The sequence below is a fragment of the Lepidochelys kempii genome, chromosome 3 (assembly GCF_965140285.1).
Source record: "Lepidochelys kempii isolate rLepKem1 chromosome 3, rLepKem1.hap1, whole genome shotgun sequence".
Classification (NCBI taxonomy): Eukaryota; Metazoa; Chordata; order Testudines; family Cheloniidae; genus Lepidochelys; species Lepidochelys kempii.
Genome location: NC_136382.1, coordinates 75,589,914 through 75,606,208, shown reverse-complemented (window position 1 = coordinate 75,606,208; position 16,295 = coordinate 75,589,914). Strand labels below are relative to the sequence as shown.

Genomic DNA, 16,295 nt, shown 5'->3' with positions numbered 1-16,295 from the left:
AAATTTGTAAATACGTCAAATGAATACACTGAAATAAAGTAGTTATTATTCATTATTTGTATTACCATAGCATCTAGGAGTGCCAGTCATGGACCAGGACCCCATTGTGCTAGGCACTGTAAAGAGAACAAAAAGACAGTGCCTGCCTCAAAAAGCTTACAGTCTAAGTATAAGAAAAGAGACAAAACTGATGGATATAAACAGATGGGGAGTACAAAGAAACAATGAGATAGTATGACAGGCCATGGTCTCAGCAAACTGTGGTAGGCAGTTGTTGGGTTTTTGTTGTTGTTGTTGTTGTTGTTGTTTTGTAGGCATCACAGCAAAAGTGAGTTTTACAGGAAGATGTTAAGGAGGAGAATGAGGTAGCATTGCATTAGGCATCTAACTGCTTGACTTGCATATGCAAATGCATTTTGCTGCACAGGTTTGATGCATGAAAAGATGCTGGCGCACTTTGCATTTTATTTTACCTGGGTCGCTCCAAGCTGCCCTATTCTGCTCAGTCCCTCTGTTTCCCTTAATTTAATAAAATTAAAATATGATGTTACAACAGAGAAAAAAATAAGCTGTGAACTAGCTTTTCTTTTTAAAAATCTGCTTGCTCTCTGCCTTACATTCCACTGGCATGGTGGCACAAACAGGAAATGAAGGTTTAAACAAAATATGTTGTGTCATCATTTTTCTTCAACAGTTATGAATGAATGCTTGATGCTGAAAAATACTCCCTGAAAAGGAGAAAAAGAGCTAGAAAAGACTATCAAGTGTTTCGTATTCTCTCAGTTATCTGCTAATACATTTGTACTGCATATTTACTAAAGCTGGAGCTGCAGTACCCAGTGCTTCTCATTTTAAAACAATCAGTTATGGGTGTTAAAGTATGCCTGTGAAAGCAGAAGTGTTCTATGTCAATCAAAGCTAATCACTGGTACAGGCAAAGTGCTTTTGTTGGCCTCCATGCTCTAAGCCGCGCTTCCACATCTGTGTTTGAAGAGATTAGAGAGGTGCTTCATACAAGAACTGTATTAGTTAAAGCTGATAGACAGTATTTGGAATAAATCATAAAAAGTTGAGTGCTAGAAGGAAAGGCATGGCAAGTGAGATTGAAATGGACTAGGGCTAAATCCAGCTCCTTTCCACCCCTTCCTCCTCCAAACATACACATACAAACACTTACACACTTGTTTTAGGCTTGTTCTTTTGAGAGCACTACCGGTTATCTTTCTCCAGCCACTTCATAGCTAGCATCCAGCTGCACAGCTAAAGATCCTCATGCTTGTTTATAGTGGACATGCATGCTCTTCATTGGCTGAGGAGTTGATAGTATATTTGATGTGTTTATACCAGTCAGGGTTGGCAAAGGGGAAAAAAAGGGGGAATATATTTTAAAAAAAAATCTAGCAAGCTGCTGTATGTCTGACTTCTCTAGCTCCTGTCCCCAGCAGCACTCTTGCTTCATGAAGGCCATACACTTTCAAATAAATTATGAGTGACAAGTATTTGAACCAATAAAGAGGGCACCATATTTTATATGCAGTAAATTTAATTCCAGATTGTGTTTCACCTCAGCAGTGTGACATGTTTATTGCCACTGAAAGATGAAAGCACCAGGAGTTAGAGACAAGCGTCAGCAGTTCTAGTGGGCACTAGCAAAATGAAGATTTGACAGACTAGTGGCTGAGCCTTTGAAATGAAATGCCAGATCAAATTTTACCCAAAAGGGGTCAGATGTACTGTCATGGCCCCAAACTCACAATACCAGCTGAATAGATGACACAGGTTCAACAAGCTGCTGAGGAAAGTGGTGTGTGTGATTCATACTTCAGTGCTAGAAAGATATGCCGATTTTCAAAATACAATGATAATTAGTAGTACCAGACCTCATTTGAAGATGTTATATATTGAAGTATTGCCTCTGTTGGCATTAAGTATCTTTTAAAAAAATACTCTTAAGCAACTCAAAAAACAGATTCAAGATGAATTCGATATGCCTCTCTCGGTTTTGTCCCACAAGTGCACTCACAATGCCAAAATATACAATAAACATATAATGTAGTTATAATAAACATGCATCACTTTGGGATTTTTTTAATGGAGGAGTAGCCTAGAATTAAGAAAAATTTCCTTTGGCAATCAGCAGTGACATGACAATTGGGCTGAATTATGTCAAAGGCAAAAAACAACAGAGAAACATCACATGTGCTCATTTAAAGCCAGACTTTGCCACTCACATGGAGCAGCATTTACTCATGTGAGTCATCCCATTGGGACTTCAATGAGACTACGTACGTTTTTTTTTTTTGTTTTTTTTTTCCATTGAATGCATCCGATGAAGTGAGCTGTAGCTCACAAAAGCTTATGCTCGAAAAAATTGGTTAGTCTCTAAGGTGCCACAAGTACTCCTTTTCTTTTCGTGAATACAGACTAACAGGGCTGCTGTTCTGAAACCTCCGTATATGAGTGTTACTTAAGGCTGACAGAATTGGATCTGGTATTTGTGTGCACAAATGATGATACTAGGTGTGGAGCTGGCATTCACCCACACAGGAAGGATGTTTAGAGAAGCTTCCAGCTTTAATGAGATATGTGCTCTGATGCAACTGGTGTCACTGTGGTTACATGGAATTGACATGAAGATGAATGTCAAGCAATAGCTGATCACTGGGATGCATCAACAAAGTAATTCCTACTAACCATTCTAAGGATTCAAACCAAATGTCAATCACGGTCTAAGAGCATGTATACCAGAAATATGTCCATCAACAATGCTATCGACAACGAAGGTTACACATTTCAGTGAACTTGTTCTGTGGAAGGAAACAGAAAACGTACCCAAGTTAAAGGAAGAGGGGCAAGTTGGCAGGCTGGCAAGGTAAACCTTCTGAACTTCAAATCCACCTGTTATCTCCTGGGGAGAGGATGCCTACTTATTCATCACCATCTCTCTCTCCCCTGCGTTTGGCCAACAGGGTACAGAACAAAGGTGTCCTCAGCCCCAGAATATCGTTAAGCATAGTCAGCTGTGGCAGTACGGCACAGCACTGTCTGTAGTACCATTACTGTCAAATTTGGGAGTGGGGAAGGAAGGAAAAAAGTTTTGCCTCTTGAAGATAGGTGGATTTGGAATGGGGAGCTGGCATATTTCTCTGGACCTCTGAAGTCTATAGGGTATAGGGTTGGCTGTCTCCTGAATATCTCAGAATGGTGCTATGCAGCTACCCACAAAGGATATTAGGAGGAGAGGAGAGTTGCATGCCACCAGTCTGCACTCCCTGTGAACACAACTACAGGAAAGGTTTTTATAAACCCACCGCAATGGAAATGACTTGGGTTTATGGCAATAACACGGTGGACTGGATTCTGCAAGAACCTAGAATCATAGAATATCAGGGTTGGAAGGGACCTCAGGAGGTCATCTAGTCCAACCCCCTGCTCAAAGCAGGACCAATCCCCAATTAAATCATCCCAGCCAGGGCTTTGTCAAGCCTGACCTTAAAAACTTCTAAGGAAGGAGATTCCACCACCTCCCTAGGTAACGCATTCCAGTGTTTCACCACCCTCCTAGTGAAAAAGTTTTTCCTAATATCCAACCTAAATCTCCCCCACTGCAACTTGAGACCATTACTCCTCGTTCTGTCATCTGCTACCACTGAGAACAGTCTAGAGCCATCCTCTTTGGAACCCCCTTTCAGGTAGTTGAAAGCAGCTATCAAATCCCCCCGTATGCACAAGGCATAAGGTTAAGCACCTATTTAGTGAGGCTAAGGGCACGCTGTCTTTGTCACTGAGTGCTGGTTAGTCTCATTCTCCTGCACATCCATTTCCCTACCTACCAAATGCAGAGGGCATAAAAGGGGGAAGGTGTAGGTGGGGAATAACAATGAGTAAATGAGCTCCTCATCATATTTATGAGATACCCAGCTTGGGCCCTGTTCCAGTTATACCTAACTTGTTGGTTCCTCAGCCTTGTTCTCATTAATGTAAGATCAGGCTCCCTTGTGCTCCTGGTGCTGCGAATCACTTTTTATCTTGTATTGGCTATGTGTAAATCTTTTCACCTGCATTGTGCAGAATCAAACTCAATGGTATTCAAGATTATCATCAAAGCTTAGACTGGAGCCCTTGAACTGTAAGTATTATACTGAAGGCATGATTAAAACAGGAATATAATAGATTGTGTAATGAGGTAATGTTATATTCTAAAGAATTTCATAGCACAGACCTTCCACTTACTACAAGTGATCTGACCAGTCCTTTCAAATGGTTCTAATGCTTGATTTGCAAAGAGTTATCATTGTGAATAAACAATGGAGATTTTATTACTTCGGAGATGGTTAGGCTATGTTTTATTTTAATTCAGCTGTAATAAAGTTAATGAACTACAATAATTGCCACAATAAAATCCATGCAAGTATATTGTACACAGAACACAAACACTACCAATCCTTTGGCAGCTCTAACAATGCGCAAAGATACTTTCACAAAACGTTTTCAGCATTCTCCCCTCAAGAAAATCCTACAAAACTGAAGTTTATTTATTTTGTTAGGAATTTACAAGATGACACTGCAGAGCTCCTTCCTGATATGCAAACTGTAAACTTTGGAGACACAAGCCATGTAATTCCCAAACAGAATAACTGACAAACCCAGGGAATGGCCATTTCTGATGCATGTTCCACAAGTCCATTCTTTTTACTTACAGCTGTAGGAAATGGAGTACGAATCACGAATGAGGTAAACATAGGTTTGACTTTTTTTTAAAAGGTCTGTTTTGTTTAACCTCTACCTAATTTAAATGGATGTTTTGCAGATTCTACTATATCATAATTGTAATTGTAATTGTAGGGAACAATCCTACATTTGCATGGAAATCTAGTGTCTTCCCATCTCCTACTTCTATGATTCAATTTTTCCTGTATAAAGTTACCCAATAAGTGGAGCTTTGCTTCTGCAGTATGTCTACACTAGAATAAAAGACCCATGGCATGGCTGCAGCTGGCCTGGGTCAGCTGACTTGGGCTCACAGGGCTCGGGCTGCAGGGCTAAAAATTTCTGTGGAGACGTTTGGGCTAGGGCTGGAACCTGGCGTCTAGGACCTCACCCCCTCACGGGCTCTAGCCAAAGCCCGGACTCAGCCAGAACCTGAGTGCCTACCCAGAAATTTTACATTCCTGAAGCCTGAGCTGAAGTCAGTAGGACCGGGCCAGCTTCAGGTGTTTTATTGCTGTGTAGACATACCCATCATTACCCAAATCACTTAAATTCAAAATATGAAACAAGAAGCCCAGTATTGATCTAGTTGACTGATTCCACTTCAAAGCTGCTTATGCAAAATGTTATTATTGTTACTTCCCCAACCCCCGCCCCCCCTCCAGTTCTTCCAGTTCCAAACTTAGGGCATCATTACCCCTTGTTGAGGATAAAATCTAAAGGCCCAATCCTGCAGAAGGACACAAGCAAAATTCCCATTGACTTTAAGGGAGAAGTGCAGGATTGGACTTTAATGAATTTAATACAGTTTTGCAAAGTCTTAAGATTTTTTTTTCTGGCATAAAATACTGACATCTCTTTAGATGTGGTTTCTTTCCAAATATTCCAAATTTCCTTTGCAAATAGTCCAATTAGTATAAAAGAAAACACATTTTTTCTGAGGCTTATGGGGGCCTGCAGCAAAAATCTGAAACTAAGCCCCACCCCTTCCAAAAAATTATTACTGTGGGGAAGCCTAGAGGGACAAGGGGGCTCAGAGAGTGAGTCCACCCCACACTTACCTGAGGCAGCAGCTGTTGTCCTATGAGGCTGGGCCTGGGACCCCGCTCCAGGTATTTCAAAGTGGTGCATGGGGTCACAGCACTACTCAGGGTTTGGTCCAGCCATCCCTGATCCTGCTATTTTTAGACAGAAGCCGCCAGGCCAAATTTCAGTTAATTTAGTTTTAGAGCCCTCTCAAATAGGAGGCCCAGGCAACCTGCCCCATTTAGGACACCCTCCCCCCATGACAACTCTGACCACAGCTTCCAAAATACCACCCACCACATTTAAGAGGATTTTAAATAGGTACTCAGCATCTCTGAAAAAAATCAGATAAATTATTTAGATGCTTATCAGGCAGCCTAGTAGAAAAATTCTAGCACAATCACATCAAAACTTACTCTGCAATTCTCTGGTTTTACTTTAACACACACACACGACTACATACAGTGCTAGATTAATATTATTATTATTTCCACTTTGGCAACAGCCAAGGGGCCTGAAGCCAGAATCTTGGCCCTATTATCTTATTTCTATGATCAGCAGCACCCTTGAAGGATTTTTAAAACTTGAGATATGTTTTTCAGTGCCAAGGGTGAAATTACGTTCTTTAAATTGCAGAACAGTTAACTATATTATTTCTTGAAGATTATAACCCTATGATTTTACCTAAGCTCACTCAACTAGTGCTCACTCATGAGAAGACCCATTGAAATTCCTGTGTGAAGAGAGGTTTGGAGATTAAGCCAAATCATTTAGGTCATGGTATTAAAACTATATTGTTCTTATGCCACAGAATCTCAATTAAATAAGGTGTCTCTTGTTTTCCAAAACAAGCGAAATTAAGAGGGAAGCGTATGATGATAAATTAAAGAAAAAATAGACAGAAAAGACAAATCCACTAGAAAGAATTTTCCTATAATGTTTCACTAAGGAACTTGCATTAGGAAGGAAAAGAATCATTATTGCTAACTTACGTTTGAACTTAAATTACACACCTAAAGCAAAAATTTAAACTGTACCACACAATGAGTACTACAAGTAATCTGTACTTTTAATAGTTAGTTACCTGATGCATGATAAGTATCATTCTGAATTTTGTGTGAATTGATTCACAAAAGTCATTCAGTAAATTAATGTGGTTTTGGAAAATTATGAGAAAAATAGGCACACAGCCAAATGTCTAGTGACAAATTGAAGGGTTTTGAGATGTATCCGTCTATTTGCAGTACTGAAGTTGTTTTCCAAACAGAAATATCCTGGAAAAAAATAGCATTACACCATATGAAATAGAGAACTATTATGAAATTTCAATAGATAAATAATTTCGTTTATATGAATACAGCCATCCCATAACTGTGCCATCAGATTTGTTGTTGTTGTTGTCGCCTATGAATTATTTCTTTCGGTCCAAATCTGATTCTACTGAAATCAATGACAACATCCCACTTGGCTTCAGTAACAGCAACATTTGGTTTGTGAGATATAAGATTTGATTAATTCTATAACACTTATGTGACATTATAAATGTTGCATCTGAAAAGTCTAAAAGGGAACCACATGGAACTGGGACTAATGAATTGTCAAAGCAGTAGATATTGCATTACCTGTCTCGCAGGTGATATTCCTCTCCATTTATCTTCCAGCTTGGATCTGACCAATCGCCAAAAAAAGCAATAATTCCCAATCAGATCCTGCACGTCTCCTATTTAACTCTGAGCTGTAAAAAAAAAGGGGGGGGGGAATTAAAAATTATTATGAGGCCTCTGTATAATTAATCTTCAAATAGCTCAAAGCTTAACCATGTAATGTCTTCAGCATGCTGTCTATTTTTAACAAGTTGCTGGGGAAAAAACAAACCGAACCAATCACACCATGCCACACATCAACACACTTTATCCAACGGAAGAAATTATGGTGGTAGCATTAAATATAAATACAACAGTGTGTTGGCATAATGTAGTAAGGTTCCTGTACTATTAAACGGCTTTGTTCTAAAGCATATCTGTGTACACAATGAGATGATGAACACAGTGCATCACATAGCAAAATTTAATATATGCAGGGGTATGATGTTTGCAATGCATGCATTTCAGCAGGTCCCATTAGTGTGCCTTTCCCCTCCAGTGAAAACAGAATGAACCACAACCCCTTCTGGTTTGCATAAAGCAAACAAAATTAGATTTGCTTTGCTGAATTGAATCCCGCTTGGGATTGTGAGCCTCTCTTGGGGACAAATTACTTCAAACAATCCCTTTGTACCATAACAAAATCAAAAAATTCAGGCCAATCAACATGGCTCAAAACCCTTAACACAAAAATTAATAATACAACTTAGTTTATTTTTATTGCTTCTGTGCTACAGATCCTTGTTTTAATGTAATTACACTTATTTGTGGTCCACATGTTAAATAAGCTTGCATATGTTAACTAATATGACATAAAACAACTTTTCTAATTTCACCATTCCAACCAGTTTTGTTCTCCCTGGAGTAACATCACTAACACAGGACAAGCTCAAGTTAAATTGCATTAAATTAAATTTATATTAATATTTTTGATTCATATAGACAAAATGCCAGACATTTCTAAAGTTAAATAAAAAAAATTAATGACCAAGTTACTTTTGCGTGTGTGTGTTTTAAAAGAAAAATATTATTAGCTTAATATTCCTGGATACTTTCCCAAATCTAGCACTTCCAACAAAAGGGCATGTGACTCTCTCTGCAGTGCTTAAGTTTACTTATAAGAGCCAGTTCAAAGATCAGTTATGTGCACTATGTAATATTGTTGAGTATTCTCTCCATTTCTTAACACAATAGCAGTGCCATTACCAATATAATCTGGGTCACAAGCATATTGAGCTCTTACTTCTGATTTAGATTGCAAGATGACTTTCAGTTCTACAGCATTTCAAAAGATTTTATATCATTTGCAGCATTTGGAACTTGACAATTATTCAATCTCAAATATACTATAAAGTATAAATGAAGTATACTATACTATATACAATATACTATAAAGTATAAATTGTATATACTATATACAAATATACTATAAAGTATAAATGAAGATAAAGTAGACTCTATTTGTCTTATCTATCACAAACACCTAGCCACGGGGAAGTGTATTTGTCTTTTTTATGTTTATCAGCATTTTATATTATTGCTCTAGACAGTGTTCTGTCTTACAATTTGTCCAACTCTGAGCTTGGTGTTTTGCTCTCTTATTGCATATACCATAGAAGCAATGATAAACAAATGCAGCTCTGAACTTCCAAGTCAACCTATTTCACAATTATGGGAGGAAAAGCAGGAGGTCACTTTTATTACTTTCTAATAAGACTTTACCTTATATGAGGCTATGAGCAATATATCAAGATGTCACTTCTCTCATAATAATATGACATTTCTGTTTCTTCCATCACCACAGACTTAGCAGAGTTTTCTGAAGTATTATCCTCAGAAACACACTCCTATAGTGCACAGGTCTATAGTCTCCAACTCATAGTAATGGAAAAGACAATACACAGCAAAATTCTATCCTGACTCACAGGATACGTGGGGTGTTCATCCAGCTAAATCTGCCTCTAGGACTTCTGTGTCGTATAAAAGCTATGCAGCTATTATATACACTCCCTGAAACATGTGCATACACATTGACTTTTTTCTCAGACAGAAACTAACTTAAGATGGAGTTAAGATTGAGAGCTCCTATAAGTAATTCAAGGTTAAAAATCATTATTAGTGTGTTGGAATTATCCCCAAATCAACAACTATAAATCTAGGAAATTCAGAATAAAGGGTAAACTTTAAAAATGTCCAAACACGTTAAGGTATGGAAATGCACAGTTGGAGCACCCTAACAACCATAACTCTGCCCTGTAGTGACACCATGGAATAGCCATACAAACATTATTAATACATTACAATGTTTGTAGTCTCAAAGTAGATTACACTGATTTTTAAAGATTTTAGAATTTTACAGTTTTTTTCTCCCCTTATAATGTCACCGCAGGGTGGAGTTCAGTTTGTCTGTGTGCCCTAATTCTGCATTTCTATGTGATCCTTCCGATGATGTGAAGATACATAGAATCGTAAGTTAATATTTTTATTTTAACTTTAAGTGTCAGATGGCCTCTTGCCACCTCCCATTGTTCTCAATGGGACTGACAGCACAGGATACCCTTCATTAATAAAGGGCTTTTTTCAAAATGGCCACCACCCATCACTGGTCTCAGTAAAAGTGAAGCAAAGTTGTCCTCTGGGAAGATGTTTCCCCCCACCCCATGCTGTCAGGATGCAGAGAGAAGCATTATGAAGAACAGGTAAGGTCTTCAGGGTAGGGATCTTTGTGGGTAGGGACTGTCGTTTATATATCTATGTATAAACTGCCAAGCGCTATGGGGCCCAAACTGGTTAAATAACCACCACCACTGCCACCACCACAATAGATGAATGGAGGCAGTGGCCATCTTTGCTATGAGCAGCCTGTGGCTTCATTAGGGTTACCACCTTTGAGGTATAAAACACTGGGATATCTGGGATCTTCCTGAGCCCATAACACTGGACAGCTGGCAGTATGTACTGAGCACCCTTATAAATTCCCCAGGACAGCTACCTCAAAAAGGGGTGATCCTGGGAAAACCTTGGCAGGTGGCAACCCTAGGCCTCAGCTCCAATGACAACAGGAGATGGCAGCCATTATAAAAAAGAGAGAAGTAGCTTGTGGAATTCTCTGAAGAACATCCTTTTTCAGCCTATGCTGAAGAAGGAACTTGCTCTTGGGAAGAATAATGGCAAACAATGACCATAAATCTTTTTTAAAAAATCATTCAAAAGTAACAAACGACTGATACCCCCCATACTGGAAGGAAGGACATGTGACCTCCCCATGTGACACTCCCCACGTGTGTCTGCCCTGTCCTGCCCCCAGCTCGGGACCCCCGTGCTCTCTCCACCCTCTCCCCACCCCACATTAGCTGTGTGTGTATGTGTGTGTCTGTCCTCCCATTGCGCTGGCTCCTCCCCTAGCATGTTCAGCTGCTCTTCCTGGCAGCCAGAACAGGGCAGGAAGCAGGACAGACTGCGTGGTGCAAATTTTGAGCTAGTTTTAGCTATATGAGAAGTTTGATGAGTCTGTGTTATTCCATTATGGAGATCATTTGGGACAAAATAAAAAAGGCAGTTACATCCAGTGCTAAATCTTTCTAAAACATATGCTGTAGTACAAACAGAAATTATGAGCTTGATGCAGAAACTACTGAGTAAAGCTTCATGCCCTGTGATACAAAGGAGGTCAGACGAATGATTATAATGGTCCCTTCTGGGCTTAAAATCAATGGAATTTCTTAAATGACACTTTACAATTAATTTTAACTCAAATTAATTTGTGGATTTACTTGTAAATTCTCAGAAAATTAATTCTGTACCCCAAAACTAAGTGCTGCAGTTTAGACGGTGAGACATACTATTCTTTTTACCTAACATGGAGGTTGAATCCTTGTTTTAAGTGCAAAACTCAACCCAAACTTAACTATGGATTTATGACTGGCCCCTTCATAAACATATTATGCACACATACACACACAGTTTTCACCTACCCTCCAAAGTCTGAATGAAAATGTCTCCACAGAAAATTCTGCTTTCAGGGAAGCAATTTTCTTTACTCTAAAATACTATGTATGGATCCAAAATAATGAAGACTAAAATAAAAAAGTAGAGGCATTTCTAAATCTATTATCCTGTGATTTTGGTAATTATATTACGTTACTGCTGAAAGATACTGTCTCAAGTCCTGCCTTGTGTCATTTCATTGATGGTATGACAGCAAGGAAAAATTTGGTCCACAAATGTGTAAACAAGATGGTAATGAGATAGTTTTCTGTTGAGAAAAGCTTAGAATCCAGGAGAACGCATCAGACAGTGATATAACAGTCATCTGGGGAGAGGATTTTAGAAATGAGTTACAGGCAGGTGATGAATGAGATACGAATTGATAGCTGAGTTGGTAAGAAACTAGACAATCAGATAGATGTGATGGAGTGTAGAAATTAGCCTTTAGTAAGGGTGAAACCAGAGAAAGGAATAATACAGCAAAGCCCAGAATACTAGGTAGGACCACATGTTTTTAAAAAACGTATGCACTTCAAGAATGGGTAAAGCAAATCTTTAATTTTTTTAAAATTTTTTTTAAAAGAGTTAGGTCAGAACAAACCTTTTATTGGAATTTCACACCCAAACTTTGATGATTTGCTTGGATTGGAATCACCCTGGTCTAGTAGGATTGAGAAGGTTTTGCAAAATCAAAACCAACCTAGTTTGTCCATTACAAAGACAAGTTGGACTAACAAACCAGTAAACAAACTAAACTTTGCCTGGTGTCCATGTGTGAAGATGTTCCTCTTGGGCTGACTGTGGTTTAGGGAAAAACACTGTTAAATATATAGCTTCCTTCAGATGAAACTGAGAAACCACTTTGGACAAAAATGTAGGGCGTGGCCTAAGGTTTACTTAATCTTTAGAAAATTGCGTGTAAGGGAACTCCACCATCAAAAACCTGAAGCTCACCTACCCTCCCTGCAGATATTATCGTCACAAGGAAGCCAGTTTTCTGTCACAGAAGGGAGAAAGAAGAAATTGCCAGAGGCTCGAATGAAGCCCCCTTAAGAACTGCTAAAACAGTATTAAGTTCCCACAAAGGAATGAGCTCTTTAACTGCTAGGTGGAGAGGAGTGACTCCTTTCAATAACTTCACTACCATGGGGTTTGAGAATATTGACTTTCCATGAATGTGTGGATCTGATGCTAAAATCACCAGCAGGTGGACATTCAATGAACTAAGCACAAGACCAAAAGACTAAAGGTGTAACAGGTACTCCAAGATACAAGCCAGCTTCAGATGAACTCCCCAGGCTAATGGCCATATCGAGAATGGCTTCCACTTGGCTGAATAGATCACTCTGGTGGAGGGCTTCCTAGGATTGAGCAGTGTCTTGTGGAGCAGTGTCTTGTTAGGGGATCCTTGAAGGGGGACAGGATAGAGTGGCGAGGAAGGGGGATGGAGAAGACCTATGTGGTATAACAAAATCTGATGGGGTTAGGTCCCAGTTGTCGATGTTAATCAAGTCCCAAACACAGTAAAAACAAGCTAGTCTGCCCAAGAACAGAGGGGATGGAGAAGGCTAGGTCACCAGAGGATTGCTGTCCTGTACACAAGTGAAAATGGGTGCTTCTTGGATTCTGGGAGACAGGCAGAGGTGTCTGGTTAAACCCAGGACCCGAGGACCTTCTCCCCTGGGATCTGTGGCCCTTACGCGAGTTGTTCCGCTGCCTTGCAGGGAGAGCGGGGCTGCCTGAAAAAATGCTATTGCTGCTGTAATTGCTGACTGCTCCTAGTGGCGTCTCTTCATGGTCAGACTCTAGAGTCCCAAAGACTATAACGAGTCTTGGCCGTCTTTAAAGAAGTTCAGGATTTCATAGTGTGTTTCTGAAAACAAAACCTGGCCATCAAATAGCGAGTCCTCAATGCCCGAATTCTGCAGCCAATGCGGTGCTCCTCATGATCTTGGCTGATGCCATAATTCTGGCCAGGGTATCCACCATGTCCAGAGCTGACAGCAATGAGATCTTGGCCACCATATGGCCTTCCTCAGTGAATGCCATAAACTCTTCCTCGGAGAGTTCTGGCTACTTTTCAGCAAACTTAGACATGGCTACCTAATTGACACTCATATTTAGAGAACACCACCTGCTGGTTTGTGATGTGCATTTGCAGGCAAGAGAAGGTATGATTCTTCCTCCCCATTAAGTTAATTCTTTTGGTCTCTTTGTCCTCAGGAGTGGATTTAAACCCTATCATGTCCTATTATTTGCTGCAGTTACAGTTAAAGAGTTAGAGGCTGGGTGGGAGTAGAAACCATCAAAACCGTGCATGGGAATGAAGTATCACATCTCTGAATCTTTCGCTGTAGGGGGCAATAAAGCTGGAGTATTACAGAGGGTCTTTGCAGGCTCCAAAAGAGCCTTATTTATTGGGAGGTCTACTCTCCCTGGAGCTGATGACTGGAGAATATCCAGCAGCTTATGCATATTGTTCTGCAGGAATTCATAAGTAGAAGCCATACACTTCAGGAGGTCCTGATATGCCTTACTCTTGCACCACAGGATCCAGCTGAAATAATCCCAGAGGGAATGGGCTCAGCGGTCACTTGCAGATGGTTTGGGAGTGGGAACCACTATCAGGACTGGTGATCTCATTCTGGAGTGTAACCTCAGTGAATAAAGAGCATCCCAGGGATCCCAAGGATGGTTCTTGGCATATGGATAAGACACTGGTGGCCAGCGGGCACCAGGCCAAGAGCCCCTGTCCCAGATTCAGGATGGATTTTGGTACTTATGGTGATCTGAGGGGATCTCTGACAACAACAGGGAGGACAACTTCAACCTGGATCTTGAGGAGTCCCAGAGGTTCTCTAATGACAATGGGGCAACCAGCACCAATGAGGCAAACAAATGATCAGACTCATATGAAGACCTATACGGGGGCAGCATTGGTGCTGAAAAGGAATGGGGAATCAGCACCAGCTGTACCAAATGAGGCACACTCCCACCCAGTACTGGGAGAGATGCTGGTACCAGGGCTAACAGCAGTACCAAACTCAATGAAGGGATCTGCTGACAAGACAATGATGGTGCCAAAGGATGCACCCATGTCAAGGGGGTCTTCAGTCCCAGGACTGCTTTCAACTTCAACTCCAGAGTCTGAGGGCTGGGCTGTGGTAATGATGAACCCAGTAGCTTTTCAACTCAGCCAGAAGGAACCAAGAGCACAATGGAGGACTAGGAGATGGAAGTCATGATTCCAGAAAACTCCTGGACCAGTGGAAAGTCCAGGACTGAGAGGCAAAGCAGGTTGGATGCAGCCTGGTATGCTGTGAGTGTGAAAACAGTCCGTGCTGGTGTCCATGTCACTGGTACTAGACTCTATGGATTCCTCATGGCTGAAACTGGAGTCAAGTATGGCTCTTGCTGCTCTAGGCAAATTACTGGGGAGCAGCTGGACAGACCTACTCCATCCTGCAGGCTGGAGGGAGTACGGTGCTGATCAGCACCCCTCTTAGAAGACTGGGAGGAGTCTCCCTGAGCCCTGGAATGGTCCTAGTTTGTTTTATGGGACCTCTTCCTCGCCATACCAGAGGAGGGAGAATGACCCCTCTTCCCCATGGGGGAAATGCCATAGCCCGAGCACAGAGCAGTATCACTTACTGGATCCAAAGGCAGCTGCCAATCAGACGAGGGCCTTGGTGCCAAAGTGAGCGTCAAAGCCAGCTCCAGCCAGTGCTGCTTCAGCTGCAAGTCTCTCGCCACCTGAGTCTTCTTTGTGAATGGCTTGCAGATGGAGCATCAGTCTTTAACACATCCTTCACCAAGGAACAGTAAGCACCTTGTTTGGGGACTACTGTTAAGAATGACCCCCACATGATAGACAATGCTTGAGCCCTGGTGAGGGCATCACACTGGGCAGCCAACTACTCTACCTAAACCAATACTAAACGTAAGGTACAATTAACAAGAATTTTTTTTTTCAGAAACTGAGACCAAAAGTGCTAGGTGAGAAATATCACATGGAGCTGTGACTCTAGACATGGGCAGAGAGAAGGAACTGAGGCAGTCGGGGTGGTTCTGTCTTTATATGGCCAGGGGAAGGGCTAGGGCCACACAGCATAAGCACCACCCCAATGAGTACTATTAGGAAAAGTTCCTTGGCTCTGACGTGTTGAACGCGCACACATCTAAGTAGAATACGCATCTGCATCTACTCCAAGAACCAAAATTATTTGTCAAACATTTTCTGCAATACTGGTGCAGCAGATTATGTACAGTAGTGTCATTTTGAATCCTGCCACATAATATGTCATATGCTGTATCACATAACTGACATAGCACAACAAATCTGGGGCAGTGCATTATCACACAGAACACCACACTGTCATTTAATTGTGTTTTCATTTTGCTTAGGCTGTTGGGGTCAATATGGAAGACAAACCAGCATTAACATGCTGAGTGAGAAATGCCACATTTGAGTATAATACAAATTTGTAAATGCTTTTAGCTGCTAATTTACTGTTCAAATACCAATCAGTTATTACCATACTTGGAAAAATTCACAATCCACCCAGCATTACCCCACTAAGATTGCACAGAGATTTTGCATTCATTTGCCATGTACTTTAACTTGTATTCAACCAAATTAGATCCCAAGGAAATCACAGTCATTCATGATTCATTGAGTCATTCATATCTGAAAGTTGTGCCTGGCTTTAATGTATATTCTTAGGTTGAGACATGTTCCTCCTACAAGATATATAAAGTATTATCCATGGGCAATTACCCACCTCTACCCATCTTTCAGGAAAAGCACTATTAGCAACATAAATTATTCATGTTATATAATGCAGCATACAAGTGGTGAGCTCTGTCACAAACGAAGCCCTTGTTTTTTCCAGTCTAAGGGCAAACTTCTCTTTTCAGATCTGCATGATA

General features: G+C 40.6%; 1 long non-coding RNA gene across 1 annotated transcript in view; it reads right to left on the bottom strand.

The window, feature by feature from the left end:
• The window catches only part of LOC140908197 (uncharacterized), an 85,059-nt gene extending 77,615 nt beyond the window's left edge, over window positions 1–7,444 (bottom strand). Inside the window, exon 1 of the long non-coding RNA XR_012157801.1 lies at window positions 7,359–7,444. This is a non-coding gene — a long non-coding RNA (uncharacterized LOC140908197). The remainder of the gene's footprint in view (window positions 1–7,358) is intronic.
• Window positions 7,445–16,295: the final 8,851 nt, after the last annotated feature.